This window comes from Echinops telfairi, unplaced genomic scaffold (genome assembly GCF_000313985.2).
Source record: "Echinops telfairi isolate 266 unplaced genomic scaffold, ASM31398v2 ScPeMD7_7467;HRSCAF=8505_1, whole genome shotgun sequence".
Taxonomy (NCBI): domain Eukaryota; kingdom Metazoa; phylum Chordata; class Mammalia; order Afrosoricida; family Tenrecidae; genus Echinops; species Echinops telfairi.
Window position 1 is genome coordinate 29038913 of NW_022111368.1, and position 11014 is coordinate 29049926.

Consider the following 11014-nt stretch of genomic DNA (forward strand, 5'->3'; position numbering starts at 1 on the left):
CAATCCAGGGGCCTGCCATCCTGCCTGCTAACCTTAGAGTCATCACCACCGCAGCTATGGGAGTCAGGAGACAGCTCCAGCTGAACACAGGATCCACACAATTGGACCCGTCTAGAATTGTACTTTCTACTTCTACCACTGCATGAGCCATTTTCCAAATATGGATATATGGTTTTGCTTTTCTAGTGATCCCAGACTAAGACACTTACACATATATATTCTGTAACATTTGAATGTGTATATAAATACACACACATATCCAACTCATTGCCATTAAATTGATTCTAACTCGAAGGGAGCTTATTAGAACAGAACTGTCTATAGGATTTCCAAGACTGTGATGTTTTAAACGTCTCTCTCTTTCATTTAGAGGTGCTCCAGCGGTGTTGTGGTTCCACATTGGGCTGGGATCCACAGAGTCGGCAGTTCGAAACCACCAGCAGCTCCTCGGGAGAAAGACTGGGCTTTCTACTCCCAGGAACAGAAACAGTTACAGTCTTGGAAACCCACAGCAGGTCATTGTGAGCCAGCATTGACTCGATGGCAGTGAGTTCGGGCTTTTACTTATTTATTTTCAAAGTACAAAATAGATTTTTTTATTGCTATTTGCATGAAAGGTTATAGAGCAAATTGATTTTCCTTTCACCAATTCACACGCATTTTGCTTTGTGATGCTGATTGCAAGCCCCACAATGTAACATATCCTTCCTACGTCTTCCCTTTGTTTTCCATCTGTCCTTCTTGCTGGGCTCTCCTATCTGCCTTCTGAGCTTTATTTCTGGGCACATGCTGCCCTTTTCATTTGGGATGATGGATGGATTGACTAATTGATTGATCGTTCTGAGGAGTGTTTACCTCCCTGGTGGTATTATTTGGTTGAAAGTTGACAATGGGAGTTTATGTGGGGTGAGGGGATGCGTTCAATTCCAGATGTGAAAGTTGTCTGAGAGCCATAATTTCAGGGATGCTCCAGCATCCATAAAACATAAGATGTATCTGTAAATCTGTTTTCTGTTTTATGATCTTGAGCTTTTGTTCCATTTGTTTGACATGGATTTCTCCATCCTTTTCTTTTCTCTGTCTTCTTAAGTCTCCCCTTTTCCTCCCCCGTTCTTGTTTTCTTACCCTCCCTCCCCATTTTTCCTCTCCCCCCCATCAGTTGGGAGCCAGTGAACATAGTCAGCTGTGCCCGAATGCTCAGCAATGCCCACCTCCAACTGGGCAGAGGCAGGGGCAGGCCCTGCTCACCACGTGGGCGGTAGGGAGGGGTAACGCCTTCTCTGTGACTGACTGTCAAGGAAGAGGAATAAAATAAAGAAGGGAAGATGAAAAGGAAAGGAAAGGGGGACAGGGAGAAAACGAAGCAACAAAACCAAGGCAGTCCAGCATTGGTAGGTAGGACGCGGGTGGGGCGGGAACAGTCCAGGGTGGCCATGGCTCTCGTCACAACGGGAGGGGGAAAGTCACACCTCTGGCCACCACTCCCCTGTGTGGGTGCGAGTGCAGCGTTGGACGAGTGGACCCAATTCTCTGCTTCCCACTCCAACTGGACTGCTGCTTGCTTGCAATACTTCAAACCCGGGCACCCTGCACTGCGCTGTGCTGCTTGGCCGATTCCTGGGCCTCGTGCTGCCGCTTACGTTATTTTCTTTCAGTTTCTTCTTCTCATTTGTCTTTGGTTCTCTCCTTTATTTCATCCGTTCCTGTGAAGCAATGAGGACCCAGATTGGCATCGGTGTCTATTTCCAGGGATTTCTCACGTCTGGTGGATCATCTGGACCGGGGCCCTCTTGGCTCCTCCAGGGCTGTCACCTGTTTCATGTGGTAGATGGTTGGTTCAAGTCAAGGTCATGACCGCTGTGCTATCAGGGTGCTCTCACACCCGATTTATGATTATATCATACACATCATACAAGGGGGCTTCAAAAAGCTCAGGGGAAACGGAATTAAGAGGTCATGGAGTCTTTCCAAGAACTTTTAAAAGTACTCTTGTATATGTGTACAAGTCAAATTAGGGCTCTAAAATAATAGAAACCTTTGTTAAACAAAAATATGAAGCTAGGAAGCTCTTGTCTCCTGACGTCTGTGTCCCCAGCAGCGGTGTTTCTGTCTGTAACCCTACCCTCGAAGACTCTTGGCTCTCTCGTTCACAGCATGACAAAATGACAGTCTCGGTGGCCTGGAGGGACAAGTCATGTTCCTGCTCAGTGTTCTTTGAGTTTGGGAAACGAAACGAAGTCTGCAGGCTACAGATGAGAATTGCTGGGTGGCTGGGGCCAGGTTTCCCAGAGAAACTCCCCGTAGAGAACCTCGCTCCCTTACACAGTGAGTGCATTGTCCTCTGCACCACTGTGCAGCCAGCCCTCTTTCTCACCATGGCAGTGTTCAGGGTTTTAAACACGCCTTCACAATAAACCCTCATGAACCCTCAAGAAGAACTATCAAAATGATGCCTTTGGGACCCCACCCAAAATAACAGTTGCCCTTCCCTTCTGAGCTGACCCTCTGCCTTGAATTCGCCCAACAAATTTCCTCGGAAGCCACTCTGTGGACTGGGGCTTTTTTGGTAGGCTCCCTGACAAAATTAAGACAAGTTTGTGAGGGAGAGGACATGCCTGCAGCCTTCCCGTGATCACAGAGACACGTGTAAACAGGTTTTGCGTGGAATAAACCTGTGTTGTGATGAGGGTCGCAGCCCTGGATTTACCTTCAGGTACATATGGAGGTGTTGGTGTGGCACGCGTGTGTTTAAAGAGAGGGCGCCCCCAACAAACCCACCCCGTCAGGTATGGTTTACTGATCCACAGAGGAGGCAGGCCTTTGTACTCATAAAACTATAAGTTTAGGGCACGCATATTCAAAGTGGTTAAAGTCTACATACTTTAAGGAAGAATAATGTAAAAGAAAAGCAAAAGGCTCCAAACTCACTTCCACTGAGTGGATTGAAACCATCGCACCCTGGTGGGACAGAAGAGATCTGGCCCTGTGGGGTTTCGAGACGGTCACTGTTTGTGGGGCCAGGCAGCCTCATCTTTTTCCCATGGCGCACCCGGTGGGTTAAAACTGCAGACCGTAGGGTTGCAGCCCAATCCCGAACCCACTACACCCCCCAGGGCTCATTAGAATAGCTATAAACAAGGTAAAATATACTTTCAAAAGAGGTTTAAACATACATTTTGAAAGTGGGGTACTTGGTACTTCCCCAGATGACCTCCACCTCCTGCTATCTATCCCATCCACACTTAATAGTGATGACCTACATGGCCACAGGAAGGCATGGAAATGATGCTGTGGGTCCTAAAAGACCTGGGCTTCTCCCTGCCTCTGTTGGCTCTCGGGCTCAGGCGCAGCCAGCTGCCATATCATGTGGACCACGCAGGGCGAGAACTACAGTCTGTGAGGACACGGACCCTCCTCCCCACCGGGCCCTCAGCTCATGGCTGACATTCTGAGAGACACCCACACTAGAACTCCCATAGTTGGTTCCAAACTCTTGACCCAACGAAACTGAAATACAGTGAATGTGGGGTCATTTAGAAGGCAGCGATAGCTAGGACAGAGTCACCATGAACAAGGTGAAGGAGGCGCCCACAAACACTTCACCGAAACAAGGAGCTCCAGGAGGTGTTCAGAATGTAACCTTTGAGGACCTGGGACGAAGTGTCATGACCAGGTGTGGTCGGTGTCCCTCCCGTTCCTCCTGTACACGCCCACACAGCCACGGCTATCAGTTCATACACCCTCCCATGGCCTGGGGGCAAAAAGAGGAGGTTCATACACCTTCCCATGGCCTGGGGGCAGAAAGAGGAGGTTCATACACCTTCCCATAGCCTGGGGGCAGAAAAACTGTAAAGTTTCTGCCCCGAAAGCCCACGGGGGTGATTCTAACCTCTCCTGTGGGGAGTTGTGAGTTAGCGCCCCACAGAGTCACCAGTTCAAACCCGCGCTGATCCATAGGACGTTTCCTACTCCCATAGAGATTTACCACCTGGGAATCTCACAGGGACTCAACCTCAGTGGGTTTGGTAGATTAGGGGTGCTCCTTAGAAACAAGGCTGAAGACATTTCCTGGAGTACACGCAGTCAGGAGGCCAATGGCCGGAGAAGTCCAGTGTGCTTGGTGACGCAGAAGGACAGTGAAAAAGAGAGCGCCCCGGGGAGAATGTGGACCCCGCACCTGCAACCGTCCCAGGCTCCTGACAGTGGCGCAGGACCCGCCGAGTGGCCTTCCGTTAGACACAGGGTCGCTATGAGTTCGAGCCCGCTCCATAGCTCCGAACAAGACAGTTTCCAGGAACTGTCTTTGCGCGAAACCCCCGGAGCTACGCAGGGGAAGAGGGCCTTCCTCCGAAAGCAGCAATAAATCACAGCTCAAAGCGGCGAGGTCAGGACTTTGGAGTCTAACCGGGAACAGGAGTCCAGCCATCTTTCTAAGAACCCGGGCTTCCAGGTTCTTAGTCCAGCATCTGCACACCGCCTGGCCGCCACGTAGCATCGGTGCTGAACCCGGCGCGGGTTGGTGGAGCATTTGCAGATTTGAACTGCGGCTGGCGTCCCACAGAAAACAGGCTGGGCGCCATCTGGTGGCCTTTTAATGAACTGCACCATCCCAGTGTCATCTCGGCCTTTTCTTTCATTGAATATAACCACCTCCACCCCGGTCAACAAACAAATACAGCCATCCGGTCAATTCCAACTCACAGTGACCCTACAGGGCAGATTAGAACTCGCCCTGTGGGTTTCCAAGGTCGCACATCTTTATGGTAGCAGAAACCTAATCTTTCTCCTGCCAACCAACTAGTGAGTTCGAACTGCCGACTTTGTGGCTAGCAGGCTAATGCATAACCCACTGCACTGCCAGGGCCCCTTAAATTGGCTATAAACGAGTTCATTGGGTAAATTTCCTTTCTTAGGCATACATTTTTTTCTTTTAAACTTTATTATTAATTGGGAGTTAATACATATATCAGTCCATAGTTCAATCACGTCAAGCAGAATTGTACAATTTGCTACCACGGTTTCCAAACATTCATTTTCTTCCTGGACTCCTTGACATCATCTCCCTTTTACTGCCCCCCAGCCCCCACCCACCCACCCAAGCCATTATTCTACCTGCTGTCCCTAGAGGGTTATCAAGCCTGGGTTTCATATATAAAACACAGAAAAACAGGTCACACAACTTCAAGTGGGTGGCCTCCAATGACATAACACTCCGAGAAACACTGTAATATGAACCAACAAAACAAAACAAAAATATAGGAAATGTTGAAAACCAGATCAGGTCCAGGATGCATCCCAGAGGAGATCAACTGACAAGAGTTATAACTGCTCGAGTCAGATTTATGCCTTTCATCGTCTATTCTCGTCTCTCCATCGATACATTTTAAAAAATGAATGAGGCAATGTATTAACCCCAGCATCATTTGTTCTAATGTTTCTTGTTGGCAGCTTCCAGCTGTCCAGCGATTTGTCCAGATCCCTCTGTCCCTGAGTTGTCAGTTTGCAGCCGCCATCTTGGTCCTTCTCCACCGTCTTGAGCCCCTCCAGGGCTAGAAGGACCCAGTGGGCCACGATCCTGGAGCCCCGGCTGAAGTGGTGTGACACCGTTGCTCTGCCACAGGCTGTCCCACAGGCTGTCCCGCCTCCCCCCGCCCCCCCCCCCCCCCCCCCCCCCCCACGTGCTGGGGAGGCACCTCTCGTGTAGACCCAGTTCTTGTCACAGGGAGCAAGCTCTCGATGCTTGGCCAACTTGACCGTGTCTAACATTCAGGGACTGTCAGCCTCCTGGACTTTTTGAGGAAGGCCGCCAGAGCTCTGGCGAACTCCTGCAGCTTCAAGTCTTTCACAGGAACTCGAGGCAGCTGCGGCCTCCGCACTGCCGGCCGGGGGAAAGGCCTATACATACATTTCTAAGGCTGCCTTTAGGAGTGTGGTTTCTAAGAAGCTAGACGTTATCTGTATATTTTTTGCCAGCTGTGACTGCTTCTCCTTCCTTCCCCCAGAGTCTGCTAATGGGTTAGGGTTGTTGGCTGTACAGATTTGAATGAAGCAGTTAGATGCTCACAGCCCAGTCTCATTCTCCCGAGAGAAGTCTTGGAGATATAGTTGCAAAGTTTGTTACATTTGCTTAATAGTTTAGAATTTCAAGAATGATGGAAACCCCTGGGCCAGGTCTCAGGTGTTAATTCTCAGTTTCCTACCTTTCTCCCCCAGCTACACACACACACACACACACACACACACACACGCACAGTCTTCTCCTCTTCTCTCCCGTATGTTGCTTTTCTTCGGGTAGGATAGTGAGGGAAGAAAGAAAGCCAAGTAGCGAGCACAACACACTGTCAGGAATCAAAGGACAACGAAAACAAAACCAACTGCTGTCTGGTTGCTTCAGACTCACAGCAACCGTAAAGGCCTGAAGGAGGGTTAGCGGGCAGTGAGTTCATGCTAACGGAGGAGGTCAGTGCCAGAAAGGGGCAAGCGTCTTTGCCCACACTGAAGCACAGAAGCCACACCACTGAAGCACACGCGGAGAAATTGTTGGTGTGTGTGTTGCTCTGTATGCTTTCAGCAACAATTTAAATGAAAGACAATCCCACGGTGAGGCAAGTCATCATTTCAGAGCCAAAGGGCAGCGTTTCCTGCATGACAAGCTTCCGAGGGTTAGCCAGGAAGAAGGGATGGAGATACCAGGACAGGAGGTAAGTGATGGTACATCGAGGGGATTGGAGTGACAAGTGGAAGCAGATGCTTATGAGTTATGGAATATAAGCCTGTGATCTGCCCAGAGACTAATCTGGCAAACTTCAACAGCTCAGCAAGAAAAAGACAAGTGGCCCAATTGAAAAACAGGCAGAGGACATGAACAGACAGTTCGTCCAGGCACACGAAGAAATGCTCAGGACTGCCAGCCCTCTGAGAGGGGCAAAGCAAAACCCGGTGAGATAACACCTCACCCAAGAATGGATGGCAAAGTTCAACAGAGCAGAAAAGACCAAGTGCTGGAAGAGGTGCGGAGAGATTAGAACCCTCACACGCCGTTAGTGGGGCCGTGAAACAGGCAGCCCTTGAGGAAAGCGGCCGGGTTCTTCCTCAAACCTGGCCTATATCCCTCTCCTTGGCATATACCCTACAGAAACAAGGAACATTGAACACCGCAGCTAGAGGCACAGCCGTGCTCGACACAACACTCCTCACACAGCAGGAAGAGGGCAGCAACCTCAGGGCCCACAGGTGGGAGATGGACCCAGAAACTTTGGTACCTACATCCCCACGGGATCCTACATGGCTGAAGAATGGAGGTGACGTTGAAACACCTCAGGGCGTGTTTCAGGGGTCTGCTGAGCGAAGGGAATCATCACAGAAGGACAGCACCGTAGAAGCCCACTGGCATTTCACACACACAAAGAAAAGGGTTCCAAACCAGAAGGAACAGACTTTGGTGGTGGGAGGGGAGGGAGGGAGGGGAAGTCACAGGCTAGGGGTTTCCTTGAGTGATAGCGACGGGAGATGGGAAGAGAGGGGAGAGGGAGGGGCTCGGGCAAGTCCTGGGGTGGGTTGAAAGGTTGAATGTAAAAATGTTGATCGGAAAAAAAATGTTGATCTGCTATGTCAACCTAATTCACAATTTTTAAAAGTGAACTATATCTCACCCACTGCCATGGACCCTTCCAGTGACAGTGACCCTGGAGGACCGGGTCGAACTGCCTCCATGGGTTCCGGAGATGATGTCTTAAGGAAGCAAAAAGCCACCTCTTCCTTCCTAGAAGCAGCCGGTGGTTTCAAACTGCTGACCTTGCTTGCAGTTAGCAAGCCACTCCTAACCCACTGCCAGCTACCAAGGTCCCCTACACGTAGACAGTCACTGGAGATGCGTTTCACAACGAGGGCCTACTGCGTATCTGCTCAAAGAATAGACCACCAATCCATGCAAACCATGTGGGTCGTCTCAGAATGTCCACACAATAAATGGGGAACAGAATCGGGCTGAACTGAGTGTACCAGCAGCTCGTGTGCATCCCCAGGGGAAGGCTTGGTGTGTTTCTGTCACCCGTCAACTGTTTCGATAATAAGATCCAGCAGCCTCCTTGTGCTCTGGACCACCTGCCTCTCACTGGGTCCTTGTTTGTTTTATTGAGACGTTGACTTTATGTTGCTAAGCAACGAGCCGCGTGTGCGCTTCTCTCCAACGGACTGTAAAAGTACAAAGGCCTTCAAAAAGTTCGTGGGAAAAAAGCCATCACCTGTTAATGCCATTTTCCCCACGAACTCTGTTTAGTGCCGTCCTGTAACAGCGTCTGCGCCGGTCTCTTGGTGCCCAGGGCCCCAGAGTTCCCAAAAGAGCTGCTGGGCGCTGTTCTCCCCCGTCCCTTTCCACTCTGCGCCCCATTCCGCAGATCAACACAAACAATAACAACTTCCAGTACATTCCGCAAGGAAAAGGCAGTGGAGGAGAGGCTACAAAGATGGAGGCGTTGCCTGGGCAACGTTTGCCTTCGGCTTGGCAGAAGCCCTGGGGCAGCGCCCAGGACGCGCCCGGCCCAGGCCTGGTGGGTCCGGGCGCTGCAGGCTGGCCGCAGCCACTCGGAGCACTGAGTGAAGCCAGGTTGGTCCCGCAGCGTCCTGACCTGGCAGGGAAGATGCTGGGTGTCTGAGTCCTAGTGGGCACCCAGGTGGCACAGGCCGGTGGGCCAAGCCCCCATGAGGTGAGGGAGCGTCCTAAAGGTGGCTCTCCTGGAAGCGCGCCCACCCCCGGGCCTGCGGGGAGTCAAAGGCACAGTTAGGTCCCTGCCAGGGAACAGATGAGGGTCCCTCACCAGCCCCGCAGGCAGACATCTGTCTTTCCTGGCTCTTTGGGTGTGGGCCTAAAACAGTGCTCGCTGCGAGCGGATCCAAACCACAAGTCCCTCTAATGTGTGCGTCTATTGTCTTTTTCCCATTAGATTGGACACTGCGCCAAAGAGCGGATAAGCAAGCATCTTTAAAATGTTTGTTCCCCACCCACCCCCACCCCCGCCCCCAGAAAAATGTCCCGAGATATGATTCAGGTCACCACCCTTACCTGGGTCACCATTCCTACAAGTCGCACTGGCACCGACTTGCTCAAGTTAAGGGGAGTTTCCCTGAGGGTGGGGTCTGCACCCAACATCTTCGCAGACTCAGATAAAGTGTGCTCTCCTCTGCGTCCGGCAACGGGGCTCACTGCTCTCTGATTCCAGTTCTGAGAACTCCAGTCTGCAGCCTGTGGTCTGACCTGATTGGCCAGCTCACACAGCCAACAAGCCAGCAGTCTGACAGGTGACCTGCCAATGGGAGTTCGTTGTTCCACTTTTCCACGGGAAGTCAGGAGGAGCTTCCAGCCTAATGTCTGACCCCGGATTTGGGAACTGCTAACCTCCACAACCACGTGCACCATTTACTTGTCAGTGTGAGACTTCCGTGAAACGCTGCAGTGAGTTAAGGAACCCACAGATGAGCGGGCAAGTACTGCGGAGACCAGGAGTCGTCGATGGTACCGAGCATAGAGTGCTACAGCAATTTTGAACGTCTTTAACCTCTGTCTCATAATAACCGACAGTGTTCCAAGTCTTTTAAAATGTTATTCCCTCACCCCTCTATAAATCCCTTTGGTATAAAGTGATAAAGGTTGTAATGTCAACCTGGCTGGGACATGGTTCTCCGTGGTTTGGCAGTTAAGGTGTTGCCATCCTCCCAGAAGAGATATGACACAAGGTAATCACATTCGTGATGAGATATGCTACAAGCAGCCAGTCAATTAAAAAGATAATTTCTTGAGGGGCCTGACCTGCTTCCAACAGACATAAACTTTCTGGCAAAGCTCTCCTGCCTTTTTGCTGGATCCAGAGCCAGTATCTGGCGTGTCGTAATCTGACTGTAGCTATTTGAAATTGAGCCAGTGGCCTGCTGGATGCACCAACCCTGTGCCTCCCGAGCCTCTGCATCTGCAGCTGTCTCACCTGTCAGCCTCTGACTCACAGCCAGTGGCCTGCTGTCTCCCCTACTGATCAAGGATTTGTCAGTGGTGACAGACAAGTCAGGAGATGCCTCCAGCCTGATACCTGACCCACAACGTAGACTTTGGCAGCCACTAGAACCCAGCCAGGTGAACGGCTGACAGTAATTTGGGACAGCCTGTTTAACAGATGCACAAGCAAAATTATTTCCTCCAATTTCTTCAGTTTGGGGCATTCCCTTCCATTGGTGTACCCATATCTTATTAAGAGCAATTTCAGGACAGGGCAACCAGGCATTTAGAAAGTCTACTACTAAAAGTTAACTTTACATGGTATAATCAGAAGATGTTTAAAACCTGTTTTTTTCTGTAACCGCCTATGAGAACTTAAAAGGCACACTTTCACATCTATAAACATGTGCACGGGCTTTTTGAGAAGTCAATACCGAGACACTGAACAGAGATAGGACTGAGACAGAGAACGTGACGTTAAGAGCGGCTTTATTAGGTCAGGAAAATCACGCCCGTCCGTGGGCAGTGGGATATTTGTAGGATTTGGGTCAGGGAAATATGCAAACGAGGTGGAGAGAGCTGCTGGTGCCTGCGCCAATAAGGAGCAGGGAGGCTTCCCTGCGAGCAGCTGCAGTCTGAGTCCCCCACAGACCAGCTTCTTGGCATGTGGGGGAAGAGGCTGCACACTCCAGCTCTGGCCTTGAGAGGCGGGGAAGGGGCTGTGTGGACCCTCCCTGCCCAGAGAGATAAGCTCCTTGGAATGCTGGAGGCAGGGACTGCGCAGTCCAGCAAATCACCTGTCTTTCCGAGAGGCTGGGGGAAGGGACTGCATGGTCCAGACCCGGTCCAAACACTTTTCTTTTTTTTTTTTAAATCATTTTATTAGGGGCTCATACAACTCTTATCATAATACATACACACATCAATTGTGTAAAGCACATTTGTACATTCATTGCCCTCATCATTCTCAAAATATTTCCTCTCCACTTAAGCCCCCCACATTAGGTCCTCATTTTTTCCCTCCCTCCC

The 11014-nt window shown here is 50.6% G+C and overlaps 1 pseudogene; it reads right to left on the minus strand.

The window, feature by feature from the left end:
- Positions 1-5428: 5428 nt before the first annotated feature.
- On the minus strand, positions 5429-5903 carry LOC123520936 (annotated as a pseudogene).
- Positions 5904-11014: the final 5111 nt, after the last annotated feature.